Source organism: Phyllostomus hastatus, unplaced genomic scaffold (genome assembly GCF_019186645.2).
Source record: "Phyllostomus hastatus isolate PE091 unplaced genomic scaffold, TTU_PhHast_1.1 phas_scaffold_200, whole genome shotgun sequence".
Taxonomy (NCBI): Eukaryota; Metazoa; Chordata; class Mammalia; order Chiroptera; family Phyllostomidae; genus Phyllostomus; species Phyllostomus hastatus.
In genome coordinates, this window is record NW_025334016.1 from 12,709,727 (window position 1) to 12,729,395 (window position 19,669).

Sequence of the window (19,669 nt, forward strand, 5' to 3'; positions counted from 1 at the left end):
GCTTTGTGGCAGGTAAGGTATTAGGTGCTGGGGCTATAAATAGAAATGAAAAAGAAGGACTTCTGGTAAAGATGGAAGCCTAGGTAAACAAGGCTCACCTCCTTGTACAACCACATCAAAATTACAAATAAGCTGTAGAACAACCATCACTCAGAACCATCACAAAATGGAGTTGAATGGAAGTCTGACAACTATGCAATGAAGGAAACCACATCCATCCAGCCTCGTAGGAAGGGTGGAGGCATGGAATGGACTGGTCCCATGTCCACATGTGGTAGATAATAAATTCAGGAGGGATATCTTTGGAGAAAAGAGCTGCAGCCTCACACCAAGCCCCCCAGCCCAGGGTTCCAGTGTCAGGAAGATAAGTCCCCATAATTTCTGGCTGCAAAAATGAGTGGGGATTGAATTGGTGGAAGAAACTTTAAAAGCCCCAAGCAGTTCCTCTTAAAGAACCCACACATAGACTTAGACTCACTTCTTCTAAGGTCCAGCACTATGGTAGCAGCTTGAAAGGCACCAGTGGCATACAAGGAGAAACTGGAGTGTCTGGTATCAAGGTAAGAGCTGGGGGACAAAGGCACAGGCAGAGGCCATTATCCATTTTCTGAGCCCTCCCGCCACAGAGCCACAGAACTGGCAGGCAGATACTATACCTGAGACTCCATCAACCTGGCTAACACTGTTTGCCTTGCCCTTGAGATCCCCAGAGACTCTGTCCTACCCAAATTGCAGGCCCACCCAAGCTTCTTTTCCTATGAATGGCTCATCTTGGCTCGTGCTTCACAACTTCCTAAAGCCTCTCAAACAAGCAACAACTAGCCTCAGTGAGCCCCAGTCCCTGCACGTTTAGCTAAGTGGCCCCAGGCCCGGCACTGACAACACTCAGCTTAGGTTCACAGCTTGGCTTTGCCTTGGGACTCTCCAAGCCCAGCACAGGTAGCAGCCATTTCATATTGCTTTATAGCTCATGTAGGGTGCCCTGGGCAAATCACTGGTGGGGGCTTATCTTTGATCTTGGTCTGCACCATCCAGGATGCCCCAGAGCCTGTGCACCCAGTAGGTAGCTATAGACCATATCGGAGCACCACCACCATGCCCCCACAGAGCTGATCCTCCATGGAGGATGGAGGTTGGTGGTCAGTGGTCACAGCCCCCTGGCAGCTGACTGGTCTGGGTAAATCCCTCCCATTGACCTGCCAACAGCAAGCAAGTCTCAACTACAGGAGAATGATATAATCAGCCCAAATGAAGGGTGTACCTCGAGTACCCAGCTTGGGTGATATGGGAGGCTGTGCCACTGGACCCTATAAGACACCTACTACATTAGGCAGCGCTGTTGGGAACTTCCCTGCCTGATTTCAGAAGCTGTAACCCACCATGGCTAAGGCCTTGGGACCATAATCCCCTAATGAGACAAAACATCCACCCGACAGTGGCGCAGCCTCTGCCCCCTTTATTTCACCCTGCTTGGCTCCTGTAGGATGGTTGGATAGTCAATTATGAGTAAGATTCCTCAAGGGAGGGACAATCTAAGACAGGTACAGTTGCTAGCTAAGGGGCCATCAGGGAAGGACTTAGAGGACTATAGAAAAAGGGGGTATGGACCCTCACTCCTCAGCTTTGTCATAGGCTGAGTTCTCATTCTATCTGTAAAAAGTCTCCTAATCTCTTGGCTGCCTGCATTCCCCACCTTATTCAGGCCTGAAACAATGCCAGAGGATTTTGCAGCCCTGTGCTGGAAAGGGTGGATCTCGGTGGGGGAAGGGTGGCTATCAGGCCTAAGAAGGAATGCCTAAAATTCTGTGAAACCTGCTCTTCTAAGAATGCCCTCAATTTAAATGTTAAGGGTCCAAGCATAAAATGAGTTTGTTTCCCATAGTTTTTTGGCCCTTTGGCTATCTGACCCTGACTCAGAATAAGCCCTTACAGTTCTTTGAATGTTATCTATTCCTTGATCATTACTACCTGACAATGGTTGGTGAGCTTTATGCCCTGTATTCCTATGCAAATTAAATCCAATAAAAGCTTATTGAAAAACAGGCTCAAGGCCTTTCTTCTCTGAGAGACTGGTCAGCCTTTTCTCCCCAAGCACGTTATGTCTTGGTAGACTTATTCTCATCTGCAACAACTGGGGGAGCTTTGCTGGATGAAGCTCCCCCACGCAACAGTACCAAGACATAGAGACAAAGAAGCTCTACCTAATGCATAGAAGCAAACACAGGGAGGCTGCCAAAATGAGGAGACAAAGAAACATGGGCCAAATGAAAGAACAGATCAAAACTCTAGAAAAAGTGCTAAGTGAAATGGAGATAAGCAACCTTCAGATTCAGACTTCAAAACACTGCTTATAAAGATGCTCAAGGAACTCATTGGGTATGTCAACAGCATAAAAAAAATCCAGACTGAAATGAAGGATACACAAATTGAAATAAAGAACAATTTATAGGTAAACATCAGTAGAGAGGATGAAGCCAAGAATGAAAGAATTATTTGGAAGATAAAGAAACAAAAAACAACCAATCATAACAACAAGAAGAATAAAGAATAAAAAAAAATTGAGGTTAGTATAAGAAGTTTCTGGGACAACTTAAAATATTCCAACATTTGCATCATAAGGGTACCAGAAGGAGAAGCGAAAGAGCAAGAAATTGGAAATCTATTTAAAAAAATAACGAAGGAGCCCTGGCTGGCATAGCTCAGTGGATTGAGCACGGGCTGCGAACCAAAGTGTCGCAGGTTCGATTCCCAGTCAGGGTACATGCCTGGGTTGCAGGCCATGATCCCCTGCAACCGCACATTGATGTTTCTCTCTTTCTCTCTCTCTCTCTCTCTCCCTCCATTCTCTCTCTAAAAATAAATAAATAAAATCTTTAAAAAAATAACGAAGGAAAAACTTCCCTAATTTGGTGAAGGAAATAGACATGCAAGTCCAGGAAACACAGAGTCAAAAACAAGATGGATGCAAAGGCCCACTTCAAGACACATCATAATTAAAATTCCAAAGCTTAAAGTTAAAGAGAAAATATTAAAAGCAGCAAGAAAAAAGCAGTTAGTTACCTACAGAGGAGTTCCCATAAGACTGTCAGCTAATTTCCCATAGAAACTTTGTAGGCTAGACGGGATTGACAAGAAATATTCAAAGTCATGAAAAGCAGGGACCTGCAGCCAAGATTGCTCTACCCAGCAAAGCTATCATTTAAAATCAAATGGCAGATAAAGAGCTTCCCAGACAAGAAAAAACAAAACGAGTTCACCATCACCAAGCCATTATTATATGAAAAGCCATGTTAAATGGACTAAAAAAAAAAGAAGACAATCAAAACTATAAGCAATAAAATGGCAATAAATACGTATCTATAGGACTCATGGACATGAACAGCAATATGGTGATTGCTGGGGAAGGTGTGTATAAGGGGACTAAATTGTAATAAAAAGGCAATGAAAATTAAATAAAAATAAAAAATACATATCTACCAATGACTTAATCTAAAAAACAAACTAAGCAAAAAAGTACAAAGACAGAATCATGGATACAAGGGGAGTGTTTTGATGGATGCCAGATGAGAGGAGGGTGTGCGGGAATGGGCAAAGAGGTGAAGGGTTAAGAAATACAAATAGGGCCCTGGCTGGTGTGACTCAGTGGATTGAGTGCCAGTCCGTGAACCAAAGGGTCGCTGGTTTGATTCCCAGTTGAGGCATATGCCTGGGTTGTGGGCCAGGTCCCCAGTAGGGGGCCTGTGACAGGCAACCACACATTGATGTTGTCCTCTCATATTTTCCTCCCTTCTAAAAATAAATAAAGTCTTTAAAAAAGTACAAATAAGTAGTTACAGAATAGCCCTGGGGATGTAAAGTACAATATAGAAAATGGAGTAGCCAAAGAACTTAACGCATGATCCATGGACATGAACAATGGTGGGAAGAGTGCCTGAGGGAGTGGGAGTGCTGGGCGTAGTGGGGCCAAGGGGAAAAAATCAGGACAACTGTAATAGCATAATCAATAAAATATAATTTGAAAAAATTGTCAAAACTGCAAGGAAAAATTAGTAACAATAAATAGACTAAAATCAGTAAGGATATATAAGCTTTGCACACCATGATTAACAAATTTTACCTAATGGAAATATATAGAATTCTGTATTCAGCAACTGAATTCATATTTTTTTCCCACACAATTATTTATTCCTATTTAGCATTTGAATTTCATTAAAAATTGATGGCAACTTTTTTGTTTTACCCATAATGTTGATTTTGCTGTTGCTGTGAATAGCAAATTTAAATATCAAATGTTTCCAATTATTTTTTTTAATTGCCAGTGGTCCCTTCCCAGTCAGTGACCTAAACATCTGCTTAGGCGGCCTTTAGGGTAATCTAGCATTGATTCTGGTCCTTCCTTCAGATTTTTCACCCCTCCCAGTCCATCGCCAGGTACTAGATTGCTTTAGATGCAAGGAAATCTAATACAACCTGGACACTATGCTCAGTTTGCACATCTGATATCTGGGGATGAGAGAGAGAGTTGCCAGATGTATAGGAAGGGCCTCAAACTAGGTGCATCATGATAATAAGGAACCAATTTGAGTGTTTCATTGCAAGCCACCAAAAGCAGGCATAAATTGGAAGGATGATAGGCTGCCTCAAATAAATGAAGCAAGAGTTGGCTTAGCAAGGGAAGGGACCAGAGCAGCTTTGGGAATGTCAGCTGTAGTGGTTTTGTCCCTCTTGCCCAGGTGTGTGGAACAAAACTCCAGAGCACAGAGACTATGACACCCCTGTCTATCTACTTTTCCATAGGAGTGGCAAACCTCCTTGCACTCTAGAAGCAGCAGCAGAGGCAACCTGAATGGAAGCAGGCATCCCATCCTCTTTAGGGGCTTCTGATTCCTGACAGTGAACTACTGCAGTCAAACCCAGGGAGTACGTACCCCTGTGACCACCTGTTGCCTGACCTGGGACTCTGCTAGTGCTTGAGGGTCCTGGGGTGGGGTCCTGTAGTTTAGGCCTCTCAGCCATAGGGGGGTACTAACTGTAAGCATGGCCTTGTTGTGTCTGGTCTCTCCTGCTGCCCTCCTCGGGTTGCTCAACATCTGCTGGGCCTAAAGGCTGGCTGCCAAACCTTCAACCCACTCATGGCCTTGGGAGTCCAAGGAGGAGATGAGGAGAAGCAGGCACAGCCTTTGCAGAGCGCTGATAGGCAAAAGGATGTGCCTCTTCAGGCCCAGTGGCTTTGGGAGCTCTGCCCCTGGGAATCTGGTGTCCAGGCTTGGTTCAGAATGGATCTGGGGCTTCATACTTACTAGGAAGGGGGCAGAACCTGGGACAGGAGGGAAGCCTGAGACTGGCTCAAGTGGTAGGCTCAGCCGCAGAGATGATGTTCTGTCACAGCTTCTGACTGCGCTGCTCAGGACCCAGACTCTAGGGGACATTTCACAGTCCCAGAGGTGTTTCTGGACTTGGTTATCCCTGTGTCCCCAGCCCCGCAGTGCTGGAGGAAGCTGCCTAGATGAAAGGAAGGATGAGGAAGGAAGGTCATGGCTGTACAAGGGGATGCAAAGCCTGTGTTCCAAGAACATTACATGGAGTACAACCATGTAATGTCTCCCCAGAGACATTAAAAATGTCCCCAGAGACATTTGCTGGAATACAGCGTGCAGTGCCCTGGATGAGAATGAAAGGAACTGAGTTGGCTCTTGGTTCTCCTTCTTAAAAGCTATGTGTTTACCTGTAAGATGTAAATGATATGTGTTCTTTGAGTCTCAGCTTTGTTCCTTGTAAAATGGAGATAATTCTTACCTCATATGTTTTCCATACAGACTAAATGAGATAAAAAAATAAGCATTAGCAAAGGAAGGAGCTAGACCTGTTCTTTTTTTTTGTTAGTTGATTTTGTACATTAGATTCCACATGTTAGTGAGATCATATGGTATTTGTCTTTAACTGCCTGGCTTATTTTACTTAGCATAATGCTCTCCAGGTCCATCCATGCTGTTGCAAAGGGTAAGATTTTCTTCTTTTTTTTATAGTTGAGTAGTCTTCCATTGTGTAAATGCACCACAGCTTTTTTTATACATTTATCTACTGATGGGCAGCTGGGAGGTTTCCAGATCTTGGCTATTATAAATAGCACTGAATGAATATAGGGGTGCATATAATCTTTCAAATTAATGTTTTGGAACTCTTAGGTTATATTCCCAGAAGTGGGATCACTGGGTAATAAGGTAGCCCTATTTTTAATTATTTCACGTAAGTCCATACTGCTTTCCACAGTGACTGCCCCAGTTTGCATTTTCACCAACAGTGCATGAGGGTTCCCTTTTCTCCACAACCTCACCAGCACTTGTTGTTTGTTGATTTGTTAATGATGGCCATTCTGACTGGTGTGAAGTGGTATCTCATTGTGGTTTTAATTAGTATCTGTCTGATGACTAGTGATGCTGAGTATCCTTTCATATGTCTCTGGGCCCTCTGTATGTCCTCCTTGGAGAAGTGTCTGTTCAAGTCCTTTGCCCATTTTTTAATTGGGTTATTTGTCTTCCTGGAGTGGAGTCATGTGAGTTCTTTATATATTTTTGGGATCAAACTCTTGTCTGAGGCATCACTGGCGAATATGTTTTCCCATACGGTTGGTTCTCTTTTTATTTTAATGCTCTTACCTTTAGCCATGCAGAAGCTTTTTATTTTCATGAGATTTTATTTGTTTATTCTTTCCTTTATGTCCCTTGCTCTAGGGGACATATTTGTGAAAATATTGCTGTGTGGAATATCTGAGATTTTCCTGCCTATGTTCTCCTCTGGGACTTTTATGGCATTGTCACTTATATTTCTTTTATCTACCTTGAATTTATTTTTGTGTATGGTGTAAATTGGTGCTCAAGTTTCATTTTTTTGTAGGTAGCTGTCCAGCTCTCCCAACACCATTTGTTGAAGAGGCTGTTTTTCCTCCATTTTATGCTTCTGCTCCCTTTGTCTAGTATTAATTGACTGTAGAGACTTGAGTTTATTTCTGGGCTCTCTAATCTGTTTCATTGGTATATATGTCTGCTCTTACAACAGTACCAGACTGTTTTAATTACTGTGGACTTGTAATACAGTTTGATATCCAGTATTGTGATCCCTCCTACTTTGTTCTTCATTCTCAAAATTGCTGCAGTTATTTGGGGATGTTTATGGTTCCAGATAAATTTTTGAAATGTTTGTTCTATATCTGTGAAATATGTCATTGGCACTTTAATAGGGATTGCATTGAATCTATAAATTGCTTTGAGTAGTATGGACATTTTGATTATGTTAATTCTTCTAATCCATGAACATGGTACATACTTCCATTTGTTTGTGTCTTCCTTAATTTCTTTCTTCAGTGTTGTGTAGTTTTCTGAGTACAAGTGTTTTACCTCCATGGTTAGGTTTGTTTCTAGGTACTTTATTTTTCTTGTTGCTACAGCAAGTAGATTCTGATTTCTGTTTTTGATAGTTCATTGTTGGTGTACAAAAATACCTTAGATTTCTGAATATTGACTTTGTATCCCACTGCTTTGCCAAATTCACTTATTAGGTCAAGTTATTTTTTGGTGAAGTTTATAGGGTTTTCTATGTACACTATTGTGTCATCTGCAAACAATGACAATTTTACTTCCTCCTTTCCAACTTGGATGCCATTTTTTCTTTTTCTTGTCTGATCACTGTGGCTAGAACATCCAATACTATGTTGAATAGAAGTGGTAAAAGTGGATATCCTTGTCTTGTTCCTGATCTTAGTGGGAAAGCTTTTAGTTGTTGCATGTTGAGTGTGAGGTTAGCTGTAGGTTTCTCATGTACAGCCTTTATTGTATTGAGATATGCTCCCTCTACTCTCACTTTGCAGAGCGATTAGCATAAATGGGTACTGTACCTTATCAAATGCTTTTTCCACATCTACTGATATGATCATGTGATTTTTGTCTTTCCTTTGTTTATGTGATGTATTATGTTTATTTGTTGGTGAATATTGTACCATCCTTGCATCCCTGGGATGAATCCTGCTTGATCATGGTGTATGATCTTTTTAATGTATTGCTGGATGCAGTTTGTCAATATTTTGATGAGGATTTTAGTGTCTATGTTCATCAGTGATGTTGGCCTGTAGTTTTCTTTCTTTCTTGTATCTTTATCCGGTTTTGGAATTAGGATGATGCTGACCTCATAAAAAGAGTTTGGGAGTCTTTCCTCTTCTTGGATTTTTTTGGAATAGTCTGTGAAAGATAGGGGTTAACTCTTCCTTAAATGTATTCTAAAATTCTCCTGTGAAACCATCTGGTCCACAGTTTATGTGTGCCAGAAGTTTTTTGATTACTGCTTTGATTTTACTAGCTGTTATTGGTGTGTGCAGGCTTTCTGCTTCTTCTTGATTCAGTTTTGGAAGATTATATGTTTCTAGAAATCTGTCCATTTCACCTAGGTTTTCAAATTTCTTGGCATATAGTTGCTTGTAGTAATTTCTTACAATCCTTTGTATTTCTATGGTATCAGTTGTAATTTCTCCTTTTTCATTTCTGATTGTTTATTTGGACCCTCTACCTTTTTTTTTCTTGATGAGTCTGGTTAAAGGCTAGTCAATTTTGTTTATCTTTGCAAAGAACTAGCTCTTGGAATTATTGATCCTTTGGATTGTTCATTCTGTCTCTATGTCATTTAACTGTGCTCTGACCTTGATTATTTCCTTCCTACTACTTGCTCTGGGCTTTGTTTGTTGTTGTTCCTCCAGTTCTTGTAGAGGTAGGGTTAGGCTGTTTATTTGAAATTTTTAGGTAGGCCTGTATTGCTGTGAACTTCCCTCTCAGGACTGCCTTCACTGTGTCCCGTAGGTTTTGGACTGTTGTGTGTTCATTTTCATTTGTTTCCAGAGACGTTTTGATTTCTTCCTTGGTTTCATTATTAACCCATTCATTGTGTAATAGCATGCTATTCAGTCTCCGTGAGTGGAATGTTTTCCTGTTTTTTCCTTGCGGTTGGTTTCCAGTTTCAAGCCCTTATTGTCTCAGAAAATGGTTGATATGATTTTAATTTTCTTAAATTTGCTTGCTGAAGCTTGTTTTGTATCCCATCATGGTGTCTATCTTTGAAAATGTTTCATGTGCATTTCAAAATAATGTATATTTTGCTTCTTTGGGATGAAGGGTTCTACATAAATGAATTAAGTCCATTTGACCTAATGTGTCATTCAGTTCCACAATTTCCTTCTTGGTATTTTGTTTGGAAGATCTATCCATTGTTGATAGTGGGGTGTTAAAATCTTCTACTATACTTGTTTTGCTGTCTACATCTTTCTTTTTTTAAGTATTTTTATTGATTATGCTACTAAAGTTTTCCCGCTTTTATCCCCCTTCTGCCTTCCACCCCTAACCCTCCAGCATTCCCACCTCTTAGTTCATGTCCACAGGTTGTACATATAAGTTCTTTGAGTTCTCTGTTTCCTATATCAGCGTTTATCTCTCCCCACCTATTTTGTGCCTACTAATAGTGCTTCTTCTTCCCTCTCCTTTCCCCCCTATTCCTTCCTTCCCCCTCCTCACTGAAATCCCTTCATGTGATGTCCATTTCTCTGATTCTGTTCCTGTTCTAGTTGTTTGCTTAGTTTTTGTTTTCGTTGTTTTTCTTTTCTATTAGGTTCATTTGTTGATACTCATGAGTTCTTTGTCATTTTATTGTTCATAGTTTTGATCCTTTTTTCTTAAGTAAGTCCCTTTAACATTTCATATAATAAGGGCTTGGTGATGATGAACTCCTTTAACTTGACCTTATCTGGGGAGCACTTTATCTGCTTTTCCTTTCTAAATGAAAGCTTTGCTGGATAGAGCAATCTTGGATGTAGGTCCTTCCCTTTCATGACTTGGAATACTTCTTTCCAGCCCCTTCTTGCCTGCAAGGTTTCTTTTCAGAAATTAGCTGACAGTGTTATGCACACTCCTTTTGTAGGTAACTGTCTCCTTTTCTCTTGCTGCTTTTAAGATTCTCTCTCTTTATCTTTCATCTTGAGTAACTTAATGATGATGTGCCTTGGTGTGTTCCTCTTTGGGTCCAACTTCTTTGGGACTCTCTGGGCTTCCTGGACTTCCTGGAAGTCTATTTCCTTCACCAGACTGGGGAAGTTTTCCTTCATTATTTGTTCAAATAAATTTTTAATATCTTGCTGTTGTTCTCCTTCTGGCACCCCTATAATTTGGATATTGGAATGTTTCAGGTTGTCCCAGAGATTCCTCAGCCTCTCTTCATTTTTTTTTCGATTCTCATTTCTTCATATTGTTCTAGTTGGATGTTTATTTCTTCCTTTTGTTCCAAATTATTGCTTTGAGTCCTGGTCTCCTTCCTGTCACTGTTGGTTCCCTGAATATTTTGCTTTATTTCATTTTGGGTATCTTTCATTTGTTTTTTCATTTTTTGACCAAGCTCAATCAGTTCTGTGAGCATTTTGATTACCAAGGCTTTAAATTCTCCATCAGATAGGTTGACTATCTCCTCATTGCTTAGCTCCCTTTCTGAAGTTTTGCCCTGTTCTTTCATTTGGGCCATATATCCCTTTCTCAGCATACCGGTCTGGTTGTTCTGGTTGACTGTTTCTTTAATTCCTTGGTTGTCGGAGTTGCATGAAGTTTGATTTTCTGGTGCTTCTGGTTGTTTATTCATTTTAGATTGGCTTTTATCCTCCATTTGGTTGTGCAAGGAAGTGAAGGGTTTCTACCTAATCCTCCATCTTCGCCAGAACTCCCTGTCTATACTTTTATTGAATTCTTCCAAGATTTTTCTTATGTATTTGGGAGTTCCTACATTGGGTGTATATATGCTTACAATATTTATGTCTTCTTGATGGATTATTCCCTTGAGTATTTTGAAGAGTCCTTCTCTGTCTCTTTTTTATGGCCTTTGTTTTGAAGTCTATTTTCTTCTGATATAAGTATTGCTACCCCAGCTTTTTTTCCCTGTCTGTTTGCTTGGAATATAATTTATTTATTTTTATACAGAGGGAAAGGGAGGGAGAAAGAGAGGGAGAAAAACATCATTGTGTCATTGCTTCTCATGCACCCCCTACTGCTGACCTGGCTGGCAACCTAAGCATGTGCCCTGACTGGGAATCTAACTGATGACCTTTTGGTTTGCAGGCTGGCACTCAATCCACTGAGCCACACCAGCCAGGGCATTGTTTTAATTTTTTAATTCAATTTTTTGTTTATATAAAAAACTGATTATTGCATTCCATGCTATTATTTTGCATACAAATGTCATTATTGGCTTCTAGAGTTATACTCTTAATGGATAAGCAAAAATAAAATAATTGAAATCATTTATATGGACACAGAATTAGTACTACCATGTATAATGCAAATTCTTATTTTCCCTAAAAAATTTGGGCAAAAAGTGTGCATTATACACTGTAAAATGTGGTAGATAATTGATATATAAATAGATAAAGATGGCCCTGGCTGGCATAGCTCAGTGGATTGAGTGTTGGCTGCGAACCAAAGTGTCACAGGTTCGATTCCCAGTCAGGGCACATGCCTGGGTTGCAGGCCATGACCCCCAGCAACCACACATTGATGTTTCTCTCTCTCTCTCTTTCTCCCTCCCTTCCCTCTCTAAAATAAATACATAAATAAAATCTTTTAAAAAAGGAAACACACTTATTTAAAAAATAAATAGATAAAGATGAAGTAGAGATGGACAGACAGACACAGATATCTCTGTGTCTCATTTTCCTCACAGATGAAATAACTCCTATTTAATAGGATTTTATTATGACCATTAAATGACCTAATGTATTTGAGCCCTTGGAACAGTTCCTGGCATACAGTAAGTGCTCAATAAATGTTTTCTTGAGTGCAATAATGGTGTGGAGTAAGATACGTTGACCTGATGTGATCATCTCTTTCGCCATCTTGTGGTCAGTGTATGCCATGCAGGGAAATTAATGCTAATAGCAAGCATGTTTTTAACACTCTGCATAAGTATTAGAGTTCTGGTCTTATGGGGTGCTGGACCTATGACTTTTAATATCAAAAAGAATATAGAATTCCAGTCAAGATGGTGGCATAGATAAATGCAGCTTGCCTCCTTGTACAAGCACATCAAAATTACAACTAAACTATAGAACAACCATCACTCAGAACCATTAAAAATCAAGTTGAATAGAAGTCTGACACCTATGGAATTAAAGAAAACACATTCATCCAGACTAGTAGGAAGGGCAGAGATGTGGAATGGGCTGGTCCCACATCAACATTTGGTGGATAAAATTCAAGAGGGATATCTCGGGGGCAAAGAGCCCCAGTTCCATACCAGGACCTCCAGCCCAGGGTTCCAGTGCTGGAAGATAAGTTCCCATAATTTCTGGCTGCAAAAACAGTGGGGATTGAGTTGGTTAAAGACACTTGTAGAGTTTCAGGAAGATCCTCTTAAAGAATCCACACAAGGACTTACCCAGACTCACTCCCTCTGAGCTCCTGCAACAAGGTAGCAGCTTGAAAGGCACTATTGGTATACAGGAAGAAATGACTGTGTCTGGCATCAAGGCAAGAGCTGGCGGACAGCTTTCTCTCATAAAGAAAGGTAGGCAGGGGCTATTGCTCCTTTTCTGAACCCTCCCCCCACTGAACCACAGAGTCAGGAGGTGGGTGCCATATCTGAGCCTCTATCAACCTAGCTCACACTGTTTACTCTACCCTGGAGATCCCCCAAGGCTCCGTCCCACCAAAATTATGGGCCCACCCAAGCTGTTAACAGTGGCTTTTCCCTATGAATGTCTGATCTTGGATCCTGCTTCACAACTTCTTAAATCTTCTCAAACAAGCAACAGCCAGCCTCAGTGAGCCCCCAACCCCCATACTTATTGCAAAGTGGCCCAAGGCACAGCAGTAGCAGCGTCCAGCCAAGTTCACAACTTGGCTTCACTTGGGAATCTACAAGCCCAGCACAAGTAGCAGACATCTTCAGATTGCTTTATAGCTCATGCAGGGTGGTCCTAGGCAAAACACAAGTGGGAGTTGAACTTGACCTGTACCACCTGGGAAATCCTGGGGCCTGAGCACTCAGTGTACAGATACAGACCATGTCTGAGCACAACCACCTGCCCCTGCACAGCTGATCCTCCATAGAGGACAGAGGTTCCGTGGTCACAGCCAGTCATTGCAGTTGACTGGCTTGGGTAAATCCCTTCCAGTGATGTGCCAACAGCAATCAGAGCTCAACTATAAGAGGTGGATGTAGTCATCTCACACAAAGAGCATACCATGAACACCCAGCTTGGGTTACAGGGGAGGCTGTGCCACTGGATGCTATAAGAATCTACTACATTAGGCCATGCTTCCAAGATGGGGAGCTCTACCTAATACATAGAAACAAACACAGGGAGGATGGCAAAATGAGGAGGCAAAGAAACATGGCCCAAATGAAAGGACATATCAAAACTTAAGAAAAAGAACTAAAGAAAGTGGAGATAAGCAATCTCTCAGATGCAGAGTTCAAAACACTGGTTATAAGGATGCTCAAGGAAGTTAGTGAGGACCTCAACAACAAAAAAGATCCATTCAGAAATGAAAGATACACTAATTGGAATAAAGAAAAGTTTACAGGGAAACAACAGTAGAGTGGATGTAGCCAAGAATCAAATCAGTACCTTGGAACATAAGGAAACAAAAAACAACCAATCAGAACAACAGAAGAAAAAAGAATCCCCCCAAATGAGGATAGTATAAGCAGCCTCTGGAACAACTTCAAATGGTCCATCATTAGTATCATTGGGGTACCAGGAGGAGAAGAGAAAGAACAAGAAATTGGAAATCTATTTGAAAAAATAATGAAAGAAAACCTCCCTAATTTCATGAAGGGAATAGACATGCAAGTCCAGGAAGCACAGAGAGTCCCAAACAAGATGGATGCAAAAAGGCCAACTCCAAACACATCATAATTAAAATGCCAAAGGTTAAACATAAAGAAAGAACCTTAACAGTAGCCAGAGAAAGGCAGTTACCTAACTGATAGTTATCTAAAGGGGAGTTCCCATAAGTCTGTCAGCTGATTTCTCATAGAAACTTTTCAAGCTGGAAGGGATTGGGGAGAAATATTCAAAGTCATGAAAAACAGGGACCTGCAACCAAGATTGCTCTACCCAGCAAAGCTATCATTTAGAATTGAAGAGTGGAAGGTTTTTAATTTGATGTAGTCCCATTTGTTTATTTTTTCCTTTATTTCTCTTGCCCTAGGAGATATATTGGTTAAAATATTGGTGTGTTGGATATCTGAAATTTTACTATGTTCTCCTCTAGTACTTTTATGGTGTCATGGCTTATATTTAAGTCTTTTATTCATGTTGAGTTTATTCTGGTGTATGGTGTAAGTTGGTGGTCTAGTTTCAGTTTTTTATTTTTTGTTTTTTTTTTTTTGCATGCACTTTTCCAGCTCTCCCAGCATCATTTGTTGAAGAGGCTATTTTTGCTCCATTTTATGCTCTTGCCCTCTTTGTCAAATATTGATTGGCTGTAGAGACATGGGTTTATTTCTGGGCTCTTTATTCTGTTTCGTTAGTCAATGTGTCTGTTCTTATGCCAGTACCAGACTGTTTTGATTACAGTGGTCTTGTAATATAGTTTGATATCAGATATTGGGATCCCTCCTACTTTGTTCTTTCTTGAGATTGCTGAGGCTATTCAGGGTCATTTTTTGTTCCATGTAAGTTTTTGAAATATTTATTTTAGATCTGTGTGTATACCAATGGTATTTTAATATGGATTGTGTTGAATCTATAGATTGCTGTGAGTAGTATGGACATTTTAATGATGTTATTTCTCCCAATCCATGAGCACAGCATATGCTTTCATTTATTTGTATCTTCTTTAACTTCATTCTTATGTTTTCTGTGGTTTTCTGATTATAAATCTTTTACCTCCTTGGTTAAAACATAATAAAAATGAACACGGATCCAACCATATTGATACCTTGGACAAGGGTTTGATCTCCAAAATACGTAAAGAACTCATATGACTCAACACCAGGAACACAAACAATCCAATTTAAAAAATGGGCCTAGGGCCTGAATAGACACTTCTGCAATGAGGACATGCAGATGGCCCAGAGACATATGAAAAGATGCTCAGCATCACTAGCCATCTGAGAGATTAAACCACAATGAGATATCATCTCACACCAGTCAGAATGGCCATCATTAACAAATCAACAAACAAGTGCTGGCGGGGGTGTGGAGAAAATGAACCCTAGTGCACTGTTGGTGGGAATGCAGACTGGTGCAATCACTGTGGAAAGCAGTATGGAATTTTCTTAAAAAACTAAAAGTGGGGGTTGGGCCAGGAAAAAAAAATAAAATAAATAAAATAAAATAAAAATGGAACTGCCTTTTGACCCAGTGATTTCACTACTGGGATTATACCCTAAGAATCCTGAAAAATCAATTCAAAAGAACATATGTAACCCTGTGTTCAAAGCAGCATTATTTACAATATCCAAGTGCTGGAAACAGCCTAAGTACCCATTGGTAAATGAGTGGATCAAAAAACAATGGTATATTTACACAATGGAATACTATGCAGCAGAAAGAAGGAACTCCTACCTTTTGTGACAGCATGGATAGAACTGGAGAATATTATACCAAGTGAAATAAGCCAGGTGGCAAAAGACAAATACCATATGTTCTCACCTATAATAGAAACCTAATGAACCAAACAAATGAGCAAAATAGGCCCAGAGGCTTGGAAACAAGGAACAGACTGACAGCGACCAGAAGGGAGGTGTGAAGGGGATAATGGTGGAGTGAAGGGGAAGGGTTTAGTCAAGAAACAGGTATGAATGACCCATGGGCATGGGCCACAGGGTGGGTATTGACTGTGGGAGTGGGGAATGGGTGGGGTGGAGGATAGCAACCTGGGAAAAATGGGACAACTGTAATAAAACAATAATAAAATATTTAACTTAAAAAAAGAATTAAATGACAGATAAAGAGCTTCCCAGACAAGAAAAAACTAACAAAGTTCATCATCACCAAACCATTAATATATGAAATGTTAAAGGGACTTATTTAAGAAAAAGAAGATCAAAACTGTGAACAATAAAACGGTAATAAACACATGTATATTAACAATTGAATCTAAAAAACAAACTAAGCAAACAAGAACAGAGACAGAATTGTGGATATGAAGAAGGTTTTGATAGTTGCCAGATGGGAAGTAGGTGTGGGGGAATAGGTAGTTACAGAGTAGCTATGGGGCTGTAATGTGCAGTATAGGAAATGAAGTAGCCAAGGAACTTATACACATGACCCATGGACATGAACAATGATATTGGAATTGTCTGATGGCATGACAGTTGCTGGGTGGTGGGGGTAAAGGGATAAACATTGGGACAACTGTAATAGCATAATCAATAAAATATAATTTAAGAAGAGTATAGACAAACACATAAATAACTTTATAAATAGGTAGCTAGATGAGACTTATAGCCCTCTACACTAGTAATCTTTGCTTCCAGATCCAGATACCCATCCCCAAAAGTGTCAATGAGAAAAAGCACATTGACTGCCTCCTGTTTGTCTTAGGGTCTCTCTTTATCCATCAGGCTTCTCAGTTGCAGGCACAGAATCCATTCTAGCTTCTTTAAGTAGAAAAGGGATTTTTTGGAAAGTAGCTATTAGGTAGAGCTCAAGGATGTCTCCAACAGTTGAGAAAATCTCACTTGGGGTCTAGGCACCCACAAGTTGGTGCAATCACAGTTTCACTGGAAACAACTGCTGCTGAGGCTGAACTCACGACTGTTCCATTAGGATAGCTACTAAAGGTACCTGTGAAAACTTGGTATCTCTTGGCCATACTCGACCGTTTTTAGCAGGCATGGGTTCCACCGGACAATTGTCTTCTATTTCTGTCTTCTGACCCAAAGTCTTGATGGGGACCATGACTGATGGAGCTTAGGGATTACACCTCTCACCTAGGCTCAGTCCTGGTTTCCACCTTAGGGAGGCAGTACTCATAACTTGGACATTCCCCAAATTTAGAAAGATTATTCAGAAGAGGCTGGATATGCCCTGGCTTGTGTAGTTCAGTGGATTGAGCTCTGGCCTGCAAACAAAAGGGTGGCCAGTTTGATTACCAGTCAGGGCTCATGTCTGAGTTTTGAGCCAGGTCCCCAGTAGGGGGTGGGTGAGAGGCAGTCACACATTGATGTTTCTCTCCCTCCCTTCCCATCTCTCTAAAAATAGACCATGTCTGTCTGGTTTCCCAGCAGCTAGTTTGGTGCCTCAGTACATGAATGAAAGAATGATGGAATTAATAAACAAATTAAGCTTGCTACCTTCCCTTATGTAGTTATAAATTTTCACTGAGACTTAGGGCCCCTAATCTCAGGAGAATCCTAAGAGATGCCGCTCTGAGGATGTTTTATCAAACAAGGGAGATCAAAATAGAGGTAGTTCTACTCATACCAAACTACAACTTCATGTAGGTTTTCTAACTCCCCTCCAGAAGGGTTCTGTCTACATTCATTATCTCCATTCAGAGGGGAAGGACAATCAAGGGTGTGCCTACAGATTTTACTGTCCAACCAGCTACTTTCTTGAAAAAATTCTGTGCTCAGGACATATTTCCTGGAGGAATGCATGAAGTATTCTGATGCTGAAATTGTTCAAGATTGCTGCATCTGAAGGCGTTTTGGAATAGAACTTCTACGTCTAGTGGTAGGCTCAGCCAGTGTCTTCAACATTTGCTTTATCCATCATTGAATGCCAAGTCCCCATCTCCAGAGGCAATTGTTGAAAGGCACAGACCACCAGAGGGAGCAGCGTGCCTCTGTTGTGATGGATAATGGCCTTTCCTGTTTGGACCACCCCTCACAAATTGTGCTCTGGAAAAACACCACCGTTGCTCAGCAACAGGGAAGCCAGTGGTACAAGGACCCATGCCTCTACAGTCACCTGAGACATGGAAGGTAAAGACTTGTCTTCAGGTCACATCGACTGAAGCACTTTGGATCTTACTCTCACCATTTGAAATGTGGCCTGTCATCCCTCATCATTTCAGGGGTCTCCAAGACCATACTCATATTCAGTGAATTCACTGGGACTCATGGGAGTCAATATATGATGGTATTCATGGCTAAAGTTTATTACAGCAACAGGATATACAATAATATCAGCAAGGAATAAAAGACAGGTGGGATCTGGAGAAATGCACCCACAGGCTTCCTTATGCTTACTCTCCCGTGACAGGGTACACCAAGCACACTCTTTCCTGGCAGTAGAAATGCACAATGTGTGGGCAATGTTTTTGCCCCAGGGAGACATTTCAGTGCCTAATCTCTTGAGGGATGGTCACTAGGAACCCTATACCTAGCACATACCAAAATTCCAGATTCTCAGAAGGAAAACAGGTATTCAGCATAAAAGACATTGTACATACAAGTTTGGTATAGTGAACCATCCTTATCAATTAGGGAACAGGTCAAGTGCTATATTAGTTTTCTACCACTGCTGTGATAAATTATCACAAAGTTAGAGGCTTCAACTGTACAAATTTATTATCTCACAGTTATGTAAGTCAGAAGTCCAGCACAGGTGTTACCAGGCTAAAATCCAGGTTTCAACAGGGCTGCATTACTTTCTTGAGGCTCCAAGGGAAGATATATTTCCTGCTCATTCAAGTTGTTAGCAGAGTTCAGTTCAGAGGTCCCTGTTCTCTTGCAGGCCATAAACTGAAGTTTGTTCCCAGCTTCTAGAGGTCAGCACATTCCTTGGTTTGTGACCTCCTTCCTCCATCTTCAAAGTCAGAACAGTTAGTTGACTCCTGCTCAAGTATCATCTTTCTGGCCCCTCTTCCACTTTCTCCTCTCTCTGGCCACAATTGGGAAAGGTTCATTATTTTTTCATTCCTTACCTGAGGATATGTTTATTGATTTTTAGAGAGAAAGGAAAAGGGGGAGAGAGAGAAACATCGATGTGAGAGAAAAACATTGATGGGTTGCCTCTCACACACACCCTGACTGGGGATTGAACTCGCAACCTAGATATATGCCCTGACCAAAATTGAACCCACAACCTTATGGGGCATGGGATGATGTTCAACCAACTTAGCCACCCGGCCAGGGCAAAAGTTCTTCATTTTTAAGGACTCATATGATTACATTATACTCAGATAATCTAGAATAATCTTCTCACCTCAAAGTCATTAACCTTAATTGCATATGCAAAATCCTTTTTGCCATGTAAAGTAACATGTTCATAGGTTCTAGGTATTAGGATATGGACATCTTTAGGTAGCCAGTACTGTGCCTGCAAGTGCCAAATTCCCAGATGCCAGAAAAGGGCCAACCTTGAAATCAGGCCTTTCTAAACACAACAGCCCCAGGTGTGATATATTAGTCATTTTCTTCACAGTCATGCATATCTAAAGATGACATTATGATTCCAATAGCATGTGGCCATATTGTGCTTGTAATGTCTTGGACTTCATACACAACTGGACCCAGGGCCCAGCCCACAAAGAGGCCCTTATGCCCCAGACACACTCTAATATGAGGGTGGCACAGGGCTGTCTCCCCCAACTTTCAACCCTGATAGGAACCAAGGACACAGAAACTGTTAGGTCATGGTGATTGTTAGCATCAGACTTGGCAGAAAGCAAGAGCAAGTTACTTATTCTCA